At 42.7% G+C, this 12,745-nt stretch overlaps 1 protein-coding gene across 4 annotated transcripts in view; it reads left to right on the forward strand.

Moving 5' to 3' along the window:
* The first annotated feature begins 1,569 nt into the window (after positions 1-1,569).
* The window catches only part of LOC122543362 (bromodomain adjacent to zinc finger domain protein 2A-like), a 133,422-nt gene continuing 122,246 nt past the window's right edge, over positions 1,570-12,745 (forward strand). For 2 of the 4 annotated variants that reach the window (XM_087985647.1, XM_087985648.1), the window contains exons 1-3: positions 1,570-1,743; positions 2,309-2,334; positions 2,661-2,828. The gene's annotated coding sequence lies outside the window, so the exon portion shown is untranslated. The remainder of the gene's footprint in view (positions 1,744-2,308; positions 2,335-2,660; positions 2,829-12,745) is intronic. The other 2 variants (XM_043681996.2, XM_043681995.2) reach the window with 2 other exon arrangements.

Raw genomic sequence — 12,745 nt, forward strand, 5'->3', positions numbered from 1 at the left:
TGTTTCACCTCCACCCTTACCTGCAGCACTTGAAGTGATTGCATTGCTCATATATAAAGTTGAGAGCTGCTGATTTTCTGTTTGCAGGCAGCTTGTAGAAGGAGAGGTCATCACTCCAGACACTTGCCACACACCTTCCAGCAACTAGAATCAGAGAGAGGGAGATTGGCTTGTTGGTGTGTTTGGGTGGTTGGGTGGTTGGGTGGTTGGTGACATTGGATAGAAAACTGATTCAGATTAGGAAAGGCCAAATGACTCAATTCAAGGGAGTGAGTTTAAAACAGTAAAAGAGGGGGCTTATGTCCGAAACGTCGATTCTCCTGCTCCTTAGATGCTGCCTGTCCTGCTGTGGTTTTCCAGCACCACACTCTCAACTTGGAGGGGGTTTAGTCAAGAAGAATTCATAAAAATAAAGGCAGCTTTTTAAAGTACATTCCTGTTGATAAGGAATTATGTATAATTGTGAGAGAATAAACTTCTGTGTAAATTGAAAGGGTGAAAGTGATCACTTATAACCTTGGGTGTTTATGGCTCTGAAACCAACACTTCTGCTACCCCAGGCCCTTTCATCTGAAAGTTGGGGTTCTATGCTGCAAATTGCATCACATGTAGCAAGTGTAGAATTTGGTAAGATTTCTTAAAGGAATGTCACTTTAGGAAAACTCACTCGCTAAATCTGAACATTCTTTTATCTTCCTTCTTTATGGAATTGTTCTAAAAACTTCTGTGAGGAAGTATGTTGATAGAGGAGTTACTGAGCTCAACCATATGAGGGAGCTGAAATGACAGAAGCATTTGTAAAAGAATACAAATTTACATTCAGTTGTCTGACCTGACACTGGAAGCAGCATCTTTGATCTGAGAGACAGAGTTTAGATCATTTCAACCCAGTACCTTGCAGTTAGAATAACTCTGTCAACTCGGTTGTGGCAAAAATTGAATTGGGGCTGTGCTGGAGAATCTCTGGTCTGAATGACTGTGACTTAGTGACTGGTCAACTCACATTCACCATATTGCCAGGCAATACACTCGTCCAAACCAGCATCAAAGATGATGCTCAAAACTAGTCCGAAACATGGCCAAACATGAATTGAAAGGAACAAACTCATTTTAATTCTTTATTCATGTTTGATTTCTGAAACAGATTTTGGAGGTGCATTCATTTTCAAAATTAGAAAAATAACTTTCTCAACTGTAACTATAATCCTGTTTTTCTAGGACATTTACAATGTACCATGGAGTTGAGTGCTCCCTCATCCCTAAGAATGTTTAGCCAATTAGAATAATTTATTTACCAGGCTCTTCCAATTATTGTATTGATGAGTATGGTCTTATTATGAACGTGAGCCAAGCAGATGAGGGGAGACAAAAATTTTGTTTCTGATCTGCGCTGAGTTCAGCCAGGCAGCAGTAACGGTGCTATCAGCAATCTCAGTGGCTCTGAGCTAGGGAGAAGCCACATTAGTCACAGTTCCCACTCTTCATCACTTTCCAGCGACCTCTGCTGGATAGTGTGTTCAGATGCTGGGAAAGGGCAGCTTTTGATTTTACTACAGTGTCCCCCATGAAAATGGTCTGCCAAAAGTTGACACATGAAGGATGACCATTTGGAGCCGGCTAGAGAAGCCAGTGCCTGTGGGACTACAACTCAGCAGGAGAGGAGTTGAGACAATTGGGAAAAACAAAACACGTTAGCAGTCCACTTTTGCCTCTACCAAAGGCCTATTTTTCAACTGGAAAATGGTGAGTGTAGGGGGGGGATTCCTGTTTGGACATCAGCTGATGTCCACCTGATAACCAGGGGATCACTGGGTACTGATAAAGTTGATATTTCTCCTTCCCAACCCTGACATTCTGAGGAACACCGTCACTGTTATCAGTGAATTCAGCCATTAATTCTAATTCTCGATAGTCACTTGACGTGTTAAGAGGTCGGGAGTTTTTGTTTCACTTTTTTTTTACGATCTGGAATATAGTCTTTTGATTCATGTTCGTCAGATCTTTCTTTCGTATTCTAACTCTGAAAAAAAAACTCTCAAAGGAAGTAAATCCACCCTTTTCTGTAAAGTCTACAAAAGGTCCCACACAGGGACTGCTTCCCCTTTTATGTTTATATAAGTTATTTTGATGCAGTCCCCCTCGATAATTAATAAATTAACAATAAATTATAATACATTAAAAAGACCGCTTGACACCAGAAAAAAATGCAAAAATGTCGATGATATAGAAATTGATAACGAAACTGATTAATTTCAATCTACATCTATTTAACCGTTGTTGATAATTTTTAAAAAATCTACATTTACAGAAAAATATCTGGCCATCCTTTTTCGAGTAAGTATTGAACATAAAATGGAACTGTAATCAATTAAAAATGAGAAAAAATGAATTTGGTAATGTCTAGCAAGTTTTTGGAATTCAAAGATATAATTAAACTGCAAAAATATGATTAATGTAAATTTCCATTGTGATTTCCTCATGCGTAATTTTTAAAAAGCGATTAATATAAATATCTCTATTAATAGTTGCATTCTAAAGTTAAAGGGAAAATGGAGGCATTTGATTGCAACAATTCTGAATTTTGTCGCGATGTGTACCAGCGGAGGATGCTGTACAATGGCTGCATGTTAATGAGTAGATGGTAATCTTTCTTTACAAAGTCAAATTTATGCAGATGATGCTGTGGGTCAGAACTGACTGACGTCATTAGTCTCAGCCACCTGCCTGAAGAGGGGGTGAAACTGACTCTCTGCGAAATTCACCAAACTTTGCCATTTCTGGCTGGTCGCAGAGCTCCGCGCCCGGCTAGGGATGAGCTGAATGGCTAGGTGAGTAATGTGACCGGGGTACTTCCTCCGATCGGCTTTTAAAACCCCTCAGATCGGGCCGGCAGCAGTTTGGGGATCAGCATGCGTGCGTGTGATTGCTGTGCAGTTTTGTATCTTTTTTCTCTCTCCCTTGTGCTTGTATCACTTCCTCCTGCGGCTGGCTCCTGGGCATCCCACTGGGTCGTAGAGTCCGCTCGCTCTCGTTTACATACAAAGAGGGCTCGCAGGATCCTAGCAACCGTCCTGTTCCTGTAGCACATCGACTAATATTCGAGCTGAGCGTTAATAACACACACAAGTGACAACAGTTTGGGACACGCACAGTTGTATGCACAAGCAATTGTGGTTTTTATTTACAGTACTAAGCTGTTTATGCGTTTGCGACTGGATTGTAGCAACGTGGTTTGTCGCTTTGATATTGATCTTGCTTATAGTAGTCTAGAAATCTGCTTGGAGACAGCAGCTGTTTAAAGTTACCAAAGTTGAATCTTTTAAGAAAGTTGAAATCCTTTGCGGATTTCCCACCTTTGCCTCTCGTTCCTGCCCCCTCAGGTTATAATTTAACCCCTTAATCAATCTTTGTGAAAAATTACATGGGGCTTCAGGACTGACAGACATTGATTAGGTAACCTTGCAGATACTTCAGGGTTTTAAAAAAAAAATTGTCAAAAGAAAGGGAAAGCCAGACTTTAAAAAAAATAGAATTTGGTTGCTAGGAAGAGCCAAGCTCTCTCAATCCTGCCTTACAACCAGACTTTCAGTTCCACGATGTCAGTAGTGAGGTGGGTCCGTGACATCATTGCCCTCATAAGTTTTACAAATGTGTAGTCCAGTATCAGAAGAAATCCCAACAAGTGTCTTACCTGAAAGCCAGCCTCGGAGATGTTGCAGCACTGACTGAGGGCCGTGGGTCTATTCCTTGGGATTCCTCCCAGAGTAAGCTCCTCATTTCCATCAGGTGGAGGTTAGAATCAGAAGAGGGGAAAGGCAGCAGTATCAACAAGCACACTTTACCTTTTTGGCTCGCTCTGCAGAACCTGGGGTAACCTTGGTCACGGTATAACATGTCTTTGCCTTCTTTCTAGCGAGGCAGAAAATGAAAATCAGAGCCTTACATTCACAGATCTTAATTATTCTGTGTAAAAAAAAAAAACTGTTTTCTCTCCCTTTCTCCAGTCTTCTCGCTTTCTGACTTATGTTGGGTTAAAAGTTAATGAGCACTGACCACCCTTACCATCCTAAATCAAAGTGACCATCCTGAATGAGTGAATGTGGAAAGTGAGTGCCGGGAAGCAATTTAGCCATAGAGCAACGTCACAACTGAGGCTAGCCCTGTTGTCTGCTCAGTGTCCATGTTTATATAGATTTCAGCAGGAGTCACAGGGTAGTGATCAGGAGACAGTGGCGTGGTTGATTTTTTTTTTAGGCCAAGGGCACTCGCAGCTTTTGCTGTCACTGTGTCTGGGAATTCAGCAGAAACGTGGAATCCTGTGATTTGTATGGTTTTGTTCTTCACTGAGTTTTATTCACTGAATCATTGGAGGGTGGGGGTGGGGAGTTGTCTCCATTTTAAAACAAATGACAGATGGTAACTGCTGCAAGGATGTTGTGACAAAAATGAAGCTAAAGATTTAAAGAACATAATCCATTAATGTTGAACACTTTCAATTAAAATGGCATTCTATTGATTTCTGAAATAAATGTATATTATTTAGTGTATGTTAAATATAGTATACAAAAATTGGAATTATGCTGTATAGCGAAGACATTTGTTAGGTATGTAGAGAATCCACTATGCATTAAATAGAAGACACTTGGTAATAGCAAGACTTGTTAACCCCAAATTGCATCTCTTGACAACACCTCAAGTTACTTCACATCCTATGAATTGCAATGGTTGCTGCTACGTAGGAAAATGCAGCAAACGTTTAGAGCACAGCAAAATCCTACAAACAGCTGGAAAGTGTCCGTTTGGATTATGTGCTCAAGTCTTGAGCTGAACTTGAAGCTATAGCCTTCAGGCTCAGTGAAAAGACCTGTCCCCACAAGATCAAGTTGACTCCCTGGAAATTTTCTATTAGGGTATACAGATTTTTTTTTTTTAACTTTACTGTCCTCTGTTGATGTCCACACTTGAGGACAACAGTATCGTTGCTATTGTTACCCAGGCTGGAAGTGATTGACTCAGCACATCTGGGAATAGAATCTGTGACATTTCTAGTTTTTAAAAATTCCTTCATGTAATGTGGGTATCGCTGGCAAGGCCAACATTTGTTGTCGTAACATTAATTGCTTTGAGAAGGTGAAGGTGAGCTGTCTTCTTGAACCAGTCTGTGTGCTGTAAGTAGACCCACAAGGGAATGAATTACAAGATTTTTGACCAAGGAACAATTGAAGGGATGGCAATATAGTTTCAAGTCAAGATGGTGTGGGGCTAGGAGCTGCCCCAGTCTTTCTCAGTGGTAGAGATTGCAGACTTGGTAGGTGTTGTTGAAGGAACCTTGGTGACTCACTGCAGTGCATCTTGCAGCTGGTGTACACTTCTGCTACTGTGAGTCGGTGCTGCAAGAAGTGAATGTTGAAAGTATTAGATGGTATGCCAATGGAGAGGGCAGCTTTGTCCTGGATAGTGTTCTTGAATGTTGTTGGAGCTGCACTCATTCCAGACGGGTGGAGAGTATTCTGTCACACTCCTGACTTGTTCCTTGTGGATGGTGGACAGGCATTGGGGTGACAGGAAGTGAGTTACCCACTGCAGAATTCCTAGCCTTTGACCTGCTTTTGCAGCTGCAGTATTTACAGGGCTGCTCCAGTTCAGTTTCTGCTCAATAGTGACCCCTGTCATGTTGATGGTGGAGGATTCCATGATAGTAATGCTATTGAATGTTGAGGGGCAATGGTGAGCTCTCTCTTGTTGGAGGTGTCATTGCCTGGCACTTGTGTGGCGCAAATGTTACTTGCAACCTGTCAGCCAGTACCTGGATGTTGTCCAGGTATTGCTGCATTTGAAGATTGACTGCTTCAGTATTTGAGGAGTCGCGAATGGTATTGAGCATTGTCTAAAAATCAGCAAACATCCCCATTTCTGACCTTATGATGGAGGGAAGGTCATTGATGAAGCAGTTGAAAATGGTTGGGCCTAGGACACTACCCTGAGGAACTCCTGCAGAGATGTCGTGGAGCTGAGATGACTGACCTCCAACAACCACAACCACTTTCCTTTGTATCAAACATGACTCCAAGCAGCAGTGAGTATTCCCCCTGATTTGCTAAGGCACCATGATGCCACACTTGGTCAAATACCGCTTAGATGTCAAGGCCAGTTTCCCTCACTTCCCTTCTTGAATCCAGCTCTTTTGTCCCATGTTTACACCAAGGCTGTTAAGGGTGTTAGGAACTGAGCTAGCCTGTTGGAACACAAATTGAGCTTCAATGTTATTGCTGAATGTTGGCAGAGCAGTTATTGTTGAAGCAGCAGAAAGGACCAAGACAAACCGAAGAGGAACAGTGAAAACGTAAGCGCAAAACCAACCTCCCATTTGGTATTGGGAGTGAGTGGAACAGTGTGGCACATTCAGTTGCCAACGCAGAGTAGTCTGGAGTAGTTCACGTACATGCTGAATTCCAATCTGTGTTCCCGTGATGATGTGCTAAGTTGCGGCCAGACAGCCGCATGCGAGTGGAGTTTTAGGCAATCATCACACGTTTGATAATCGCTTTTCAGCAAGGCTTTGTAGATAACCCCAGCAGGGCCTACTGGCAGGGTACTTGGCTGCTGTCTTGACCAGCCTGTGTTTTGTACTTGGGAACTTAGAAAAGAGGAGGAAAAAAACCATGATGTTTCTCATGTTTTATTCCTCAAACCAGATTATTCAGTCATAATATTTTTCATATTTTCTTGCATTCTGATCCTCCTTTTGAATTTACAGCTGAAAGTTAAGACAACTGGTCAGCTTTTGCTTGTTTGTTTCAGTGCTCTCCTATAAACAGCCTTCAGGAGTCACGGGAGTTAACTGTGACTCCACCATTTCTGTCCATCTTCGTGAGAAATTGCTTTATATTTATATTTACCAGCCAAGTCCATCTGAGTTTTGGAACTAAACTTTTATAGAATTGAATATTGCTCTGTTCAGCAGAACATCTCCACGTACCGGATCACCTTTCCAGTCACTTTCTTCAATATTGGCTCCTTATTGTGAAACATTACTTATTGTAGGAAAACCTCAGCAAAGCCTGCTCTTGTGAGAATATTTTAGAAGGGAATGTTACGTTTTCGCTGTTCCTCTTCGGTTTGTCTTGGTCCTTTCCGCTGCTTCAACAATAACTGCTCTGCCAACATTCAGCAATAACCTACACATTGAAGCTCAATTTGTGTTCCAACAGGCTAGCTCAGCTCCTCGTCAGTTGCTGTCTGAAATGAGCTCCACTTGTACGGAGAACCAAAGCTGCTCTGCTATAATTTACACCATGTGCTGGATGGATTCTGCTTTGTGTGCCTAGAGAACAAAAGAAAGAATTACATTGACATAGCGCCTTTCATGACCACAGGATGTTCCCAAGTGTTTTACAGCCAATGGATTACTTCTGAAGTGTAGTCACTGTTGTAATGTAGGAAATTCACACATAGCAGACTCTCACAGACAGTAATCTGCTTATGACCAAGTGATGTGTTCAGTGTTGTTGGTTGAGTAATGGCCACATCAGCAGGGACAATTCTCCTGCTCATCATTGAAAGAATATCACAGGATCTTTTATGTTCAACTGCAGGAGGAGACAAGACCTCGGTTTAATTGATTGTAGCTGCTTTTCTGGGAGGAAGCTGAGGCAGAGGCACAGACAAAACAAACATTGTACAGATTTCTTCGGGTAAAACACTCTGTTCCTAATATGGTAAAAACCTAAACACCAAAATTTTAGCATTTCCCAACTGCATTGGGAGAATAATAATATAGAAAACCAAAAGTGAGTCATTTTACAGAAGCCTGTTCTTGTTGCAGAGCCTCTCTGCTAGGATGGTACACCAGGAAAATCAGGCACATGTCCCTCAACGTTTTCTATCCACTGTAAGACCGGAATTCCCAATATTTCTTCCCACGGGCGGACAAAGTGTACAGTTGCCCCATTATAAAATCAGACAGATGGTTCCTCACAGGAAGTTGAAGGAAAGTCAAAGCCGAGCTCTCTGAGGCCAGCTGCATGCTTGAGAAGTGTTCTTTAGCAGCAGGAGCACACTCGAGGAGAAATGTTTCGTTCCCTGTTGTTCTCCACCCCCTTCCCTCCCAACTCCTCTGAAGCTGCTGGCTAGTGCTGGGGTAAATTTTCACAGCTGCCAGCAGCCCTCCAAAGCCACAACCAAATGGCCATTCTTTGTGACTGAGTTATGATGCGTGGGTGCACTTTTGACCTAACCCACCCCTTCGGAAACTGATTGGATTGAGGATTAGCCTGATTTTACGCTCTGCCCAGTTTTCCTCTTTGAAGCCATTGGGGGAGCAGCAGTCGGCTCAGTGCCTGAGTTCTACTCAACCCCCTGGGTGTCCCACCAGGGTGAGATTTGTTAACATTGCTTGTTGGCAGAAGGCTGTTCGGTGCTCCTACACTGCTGCTCCTGATCTTGTCCTCACATTCACAAGCACTTTCTAGGCAGTGTTATCACATAGCAGTTGGGAACAAAATCCTGAACTGATATGAACCTTTCTCATCCAAATTGCTGAGACCAGTTATAGCAACCAGTTTGCCATGCTAACTTTACACAGAGAATTGAGTCTGGGACCTACCAATGTGCTTTAGATGAACTCAAGTATGCTTGGGCTCAGAAGCTGAAGAAATACTGGCTGGAGTCCTAGCTCCTGATTGCTATCCATTGATCTCTGCTGGAAAGTGAGTGCCGAGTGCTAGCCTGTCCATGATCCACTCCTGACAGAATAGCCTGTTTTCGCCTTCTTGGCTCACATCTAGAATGGCGACCTGGAATGAGCTACTGAAGGGAACATGGCACCAAAAGAGCTATTAACCAGCAGTAACTTCTGGGGAAAATCTTGGAAATATGGACAGTTGTGAAAAGATGGGCACGTGGAGCCAAACATGATATACAATTAGAGTTTCATTTATTACCTCCATCACTGAATGTTAGTGGGGGTATTGCTTTCACTCTTGTCTGTCTGTGTATCTGTCTGTAAACAATTTACCTCAAACACTTTCAATAAAACTTGGTACGCAGCAGCTGACGCAAGGAGGAATGAATTTGTTTCTGGCAAAGATGTGAGTCCTGGAAATTTTTAAAGGATCCATTAACATTTGGAGATAGGGCATATTGTTTTTTTAAAAAGTATGTTGTGGACTGTTTCAGCTCATGTGGTATAATTGATTACAGCTGTCTAAATGTGAGCAGATTTTTCAGAGCAGATTGTTAGATGTGGAATAGCCTGAAGCTTCTCCAGTGAGATGGAAGCTCTTTTGTGAAAAGTGTTTTTTCAGCTTTGTAGTTATTGAGCATCAACCAAGCTTGGAATACCTCCAGGGAGAGCTGTGTAATTGTGATAACATTTGAGTTGCCACACAATGTCAGAGGTATGCTCTGTACTGAGCACCCTGTTCACCTGTTCTACATAGCATCAGCAAACACTAGAATTGTACAGCAGGTCAATCAGTGTCTGAAAGAGAAAGATCAGTTAATTGATTTTGAGTGGGAGCCATTACCATCAGACACCTGGTAGTGCCCAACCTTTACCAGTTGTGCATGTCATTAACCCTTGTGATGTAACTTTGACCATAGCCAGTGGGGAGAGTCTCTTATACTAGTTTCATGACATGGTACTTTTTGTAAGGCATCTACAAGGGAGGCACACAATTGCAATGATATTAAGCAGGTTGAAGTAAGTGAGATTTGATCAGATTAAACTATCTTGAGTTAAAACGATATAGAGAAGGATGTGGCTGGCCAGGCCCAAGATCTATCAAATTGATAGCCTCTGACATTGGTATTACTAACACATTGGAAGGGTCAGGAATGAGCTGTACTATTCAGTGAATGGATCAAGGATCTCTTGAGGGCAGAGAATGACCTGAAATTCAATTTCTGAAATGATTGGTTTTTGAGGTTGGAGAGTGTCAGCTGTCTGCAGAAGCCCAGCGAAAGTTCACCACCTGCAGCAGGAAGAGGGGAGAGAACGGGAAGTAACAACTCAATCGGAATGTGAAACAAAAAAGGGGACCCCATAGGACTGGAAAATATTAGATGGGTAGATTTTTGCTGACTCCAAGTGTGACTAGTGATCATTAGAAACCCATAGATCCACCACTGTTGATATTTTGATGTGAGCTCATAGTTTGCGAGGTACCCTGTCTTCTCCGAGTGTTCATATGTTTGAACCGTTGATGAGTTTGTCTTTTTATTTACTTCAAACGCAAAAAATTGAAATGCTGCATACTGGGAATGTTTTTATTTTATGAGAGGGCTTTGTTGCTGTCAAGGGTTATACATAATTGGATTTCATTTCCTCAGTATGTATCTTGCTGGATGGTCTGACTCAACTCTAGTCTGACTCAGCCACGGTTCTGGTACAAGAATAGAATTCCAGTCCAATAACTTTCAGATCAGATGACATCAGTAATAGCTGAAGCGCTGCAGCTCTGGTTTGAACTTCAGTTTCCTGATAGTTAGCCTCTCATGAGTCAGGGACAATCCTTGAGAATTCTGGCTGAATTTGTGGCTTTTCCTGATCAAAGCAAACAGACAATTAATTTCCTTCCATTGGGGTATTGTTCTAATTCTGAGTAGCCACACATCATGTAGATAGTCAGTGTCAGCAGGTAGGAGATATTATAACCATCTCTGATCTTATTGCCAGCTTACGTGCTGATCCAGTGCAGGGCTGGGGTCTCTGAACAGTAGGTAAGCAGAGTGACAGGTGAATCGTTGTTGTACTTGCATTGTGGAATCCATGATGGTTGCACTGGTCCTGTTAATATCGACCTGCCCCTCTTTCCAGTTTGCTTATCTATATGTAAATTAGAATCCCCCACGATGAGTGTAGTTTCTTGTTGCATGAATCTGTCGTTTTCGGTGTAGCCTTGCCACAACTATTTGGAGGCCTATAGACAGTTCTTGGTAATGCTTTCTGCCTCTCGTTGCTTCTTAGCCCCACCCAGACTGATTCTATATCGAGAAATCCTGCGCCAGTATGCGTTCTCACTATTGCATTGATTTCATCTTGCATTAACAATGCCACCTCACCTTCATTTTCCATTTTGCCTGTCATTCTTAAAGATTGAATCCCTTTGGATGATCATTTCCCAGCCTTGATCACCCTGCAACCATGCCTCCATAACTGCAATCAGATTGTATCCATGTGCCACGATTTGCATTGTTAATTCGACGAACTTATTCTGAATCATAGAGTCATACAGCGCAGAAACAGACCCCTCAGTCCAACTCGTCTGTGCTGACCAGATATTCTACATTAATCTAGTCCCATTTGCCAGCATTTGGCCCATATCTCTCTGAAACCCTTTCTTATTATATACCCATCCAGATGTCATTTAAATGTTGTAATTGTTCCTATATCTACCCCTTCCTCTGGCAGCTCATTCCATACATGTACCACCATTTGCGTGAAAAAGTTGCCCCTAAGGTCCATTTTAAATCTTTCCCCTCTCACCATAAACCTCTAGTTTAGAACTCCCCTATCCTGGGAAAAAGACTTTGTCTATTTATCCTATCCATGCCCCTCATGATTTTATAAACCTCAATAAGGTCACCCCTCAGCCTCTGATGCTCCAGGGAAAACAGCCCCCAGCCTATTCAATCTCTCCCTATGGCTCAAACCCTCCAACCCTGGCAACATCATTGTCAATCTTTTCTGAACTCTTTCAAGTTTAGCAACATCTTTCCTAGAGCAGAGAGACCAGGATTGAAAGCAATATTCTAAATGTGGTCTCACCAATGTCCTGTACAAAGTTTGTGAGAAGATTTGTAGCTCGGGTGCTCGTTGTTGTGGTTCTGTTCGCCGAGCTGGGAATTTGTGTTGCAGACGTTTTGTCCCCTGTCTAGGTGACATCCTCAGTGCTTGGGAGCCTTCTGTGAAGCGCTTCTGTGATCTTTCCTCTGGCTGCGACCACTAGGACTCATAACAGCACACAAACCAACAGCCACTCTCAGACAACAACTCACCAGAACGAAGGACCCGATACCCAGCATGAGCAAAACCAATGTAGTGTACAAAATCCCATGCAAGGACTGCACAAAACACTACATAGGACAAACAGGAAGACAGCTAACGATCCGTATCCATGAACACCAACTAGCCACGAAACGACATGACCAGCTATCCTTAGTAGCCACACACTCAGATGACAAGCAACATGAATTCGACTGGGACAACGCTACTATTCTAGGACAGGCCAAACAGAGAACAGCCAGGGAATTCCTAGAGGCATGGCACTCATCCACAGATTCAATCAATAAGCACATCAACCTGGACCCAATATACCGGTCACTGCAGCGGACAGCTGGAACTGACAACCGGAAGCGGCAGGTACAAACCACTATAAATGCCGGAGGAAAGATCACAGAAGCGCTTCACAGGAGGCTCCCAAGCACTAAGGATGTCACCTAGCCAGGGGACAAAACGTTTGCAACACAAATTCCCAGCTCGGCGAACAGAACCACAACAATGTCCTGTACAGTCACAACATGATGTCCCAACTCCTATACTCAATGCACTTATCAATGAAGGCAAATGCTGCCTTCACCACCCCACTTACCTGTGATTCCACTTTCAAGGAACTATGTATCTGCACTCCTAGGTCTATTCACCCCTATCTGCAACACTCCCCAGGGCCCTACCATTAAGTGTTTAAGTCCTGCCCTGATTTGCCTTTCCAAAATGCAACACCTCACATTTATCTAAATTAAG

Source organism: Chiloscyllium plagiosum, unplaced genomic scaffold (genome assembly GCF_037043375.1).
Source record: "Chiloscyllium plagiosum isolate Xiang-an unplaced genomic scaffold, Cpla_swu_hap1 HiC_scaffold_53X, whole genome shotgun sequence".
Taxonomy (NCBI): Eukaryota; Metazoa; Chordata; class Chondrichthyes; order Orectolobiformes; family Hemiscylliidae; genus Chiloscyllium; species Chiloscyllium plagiosum.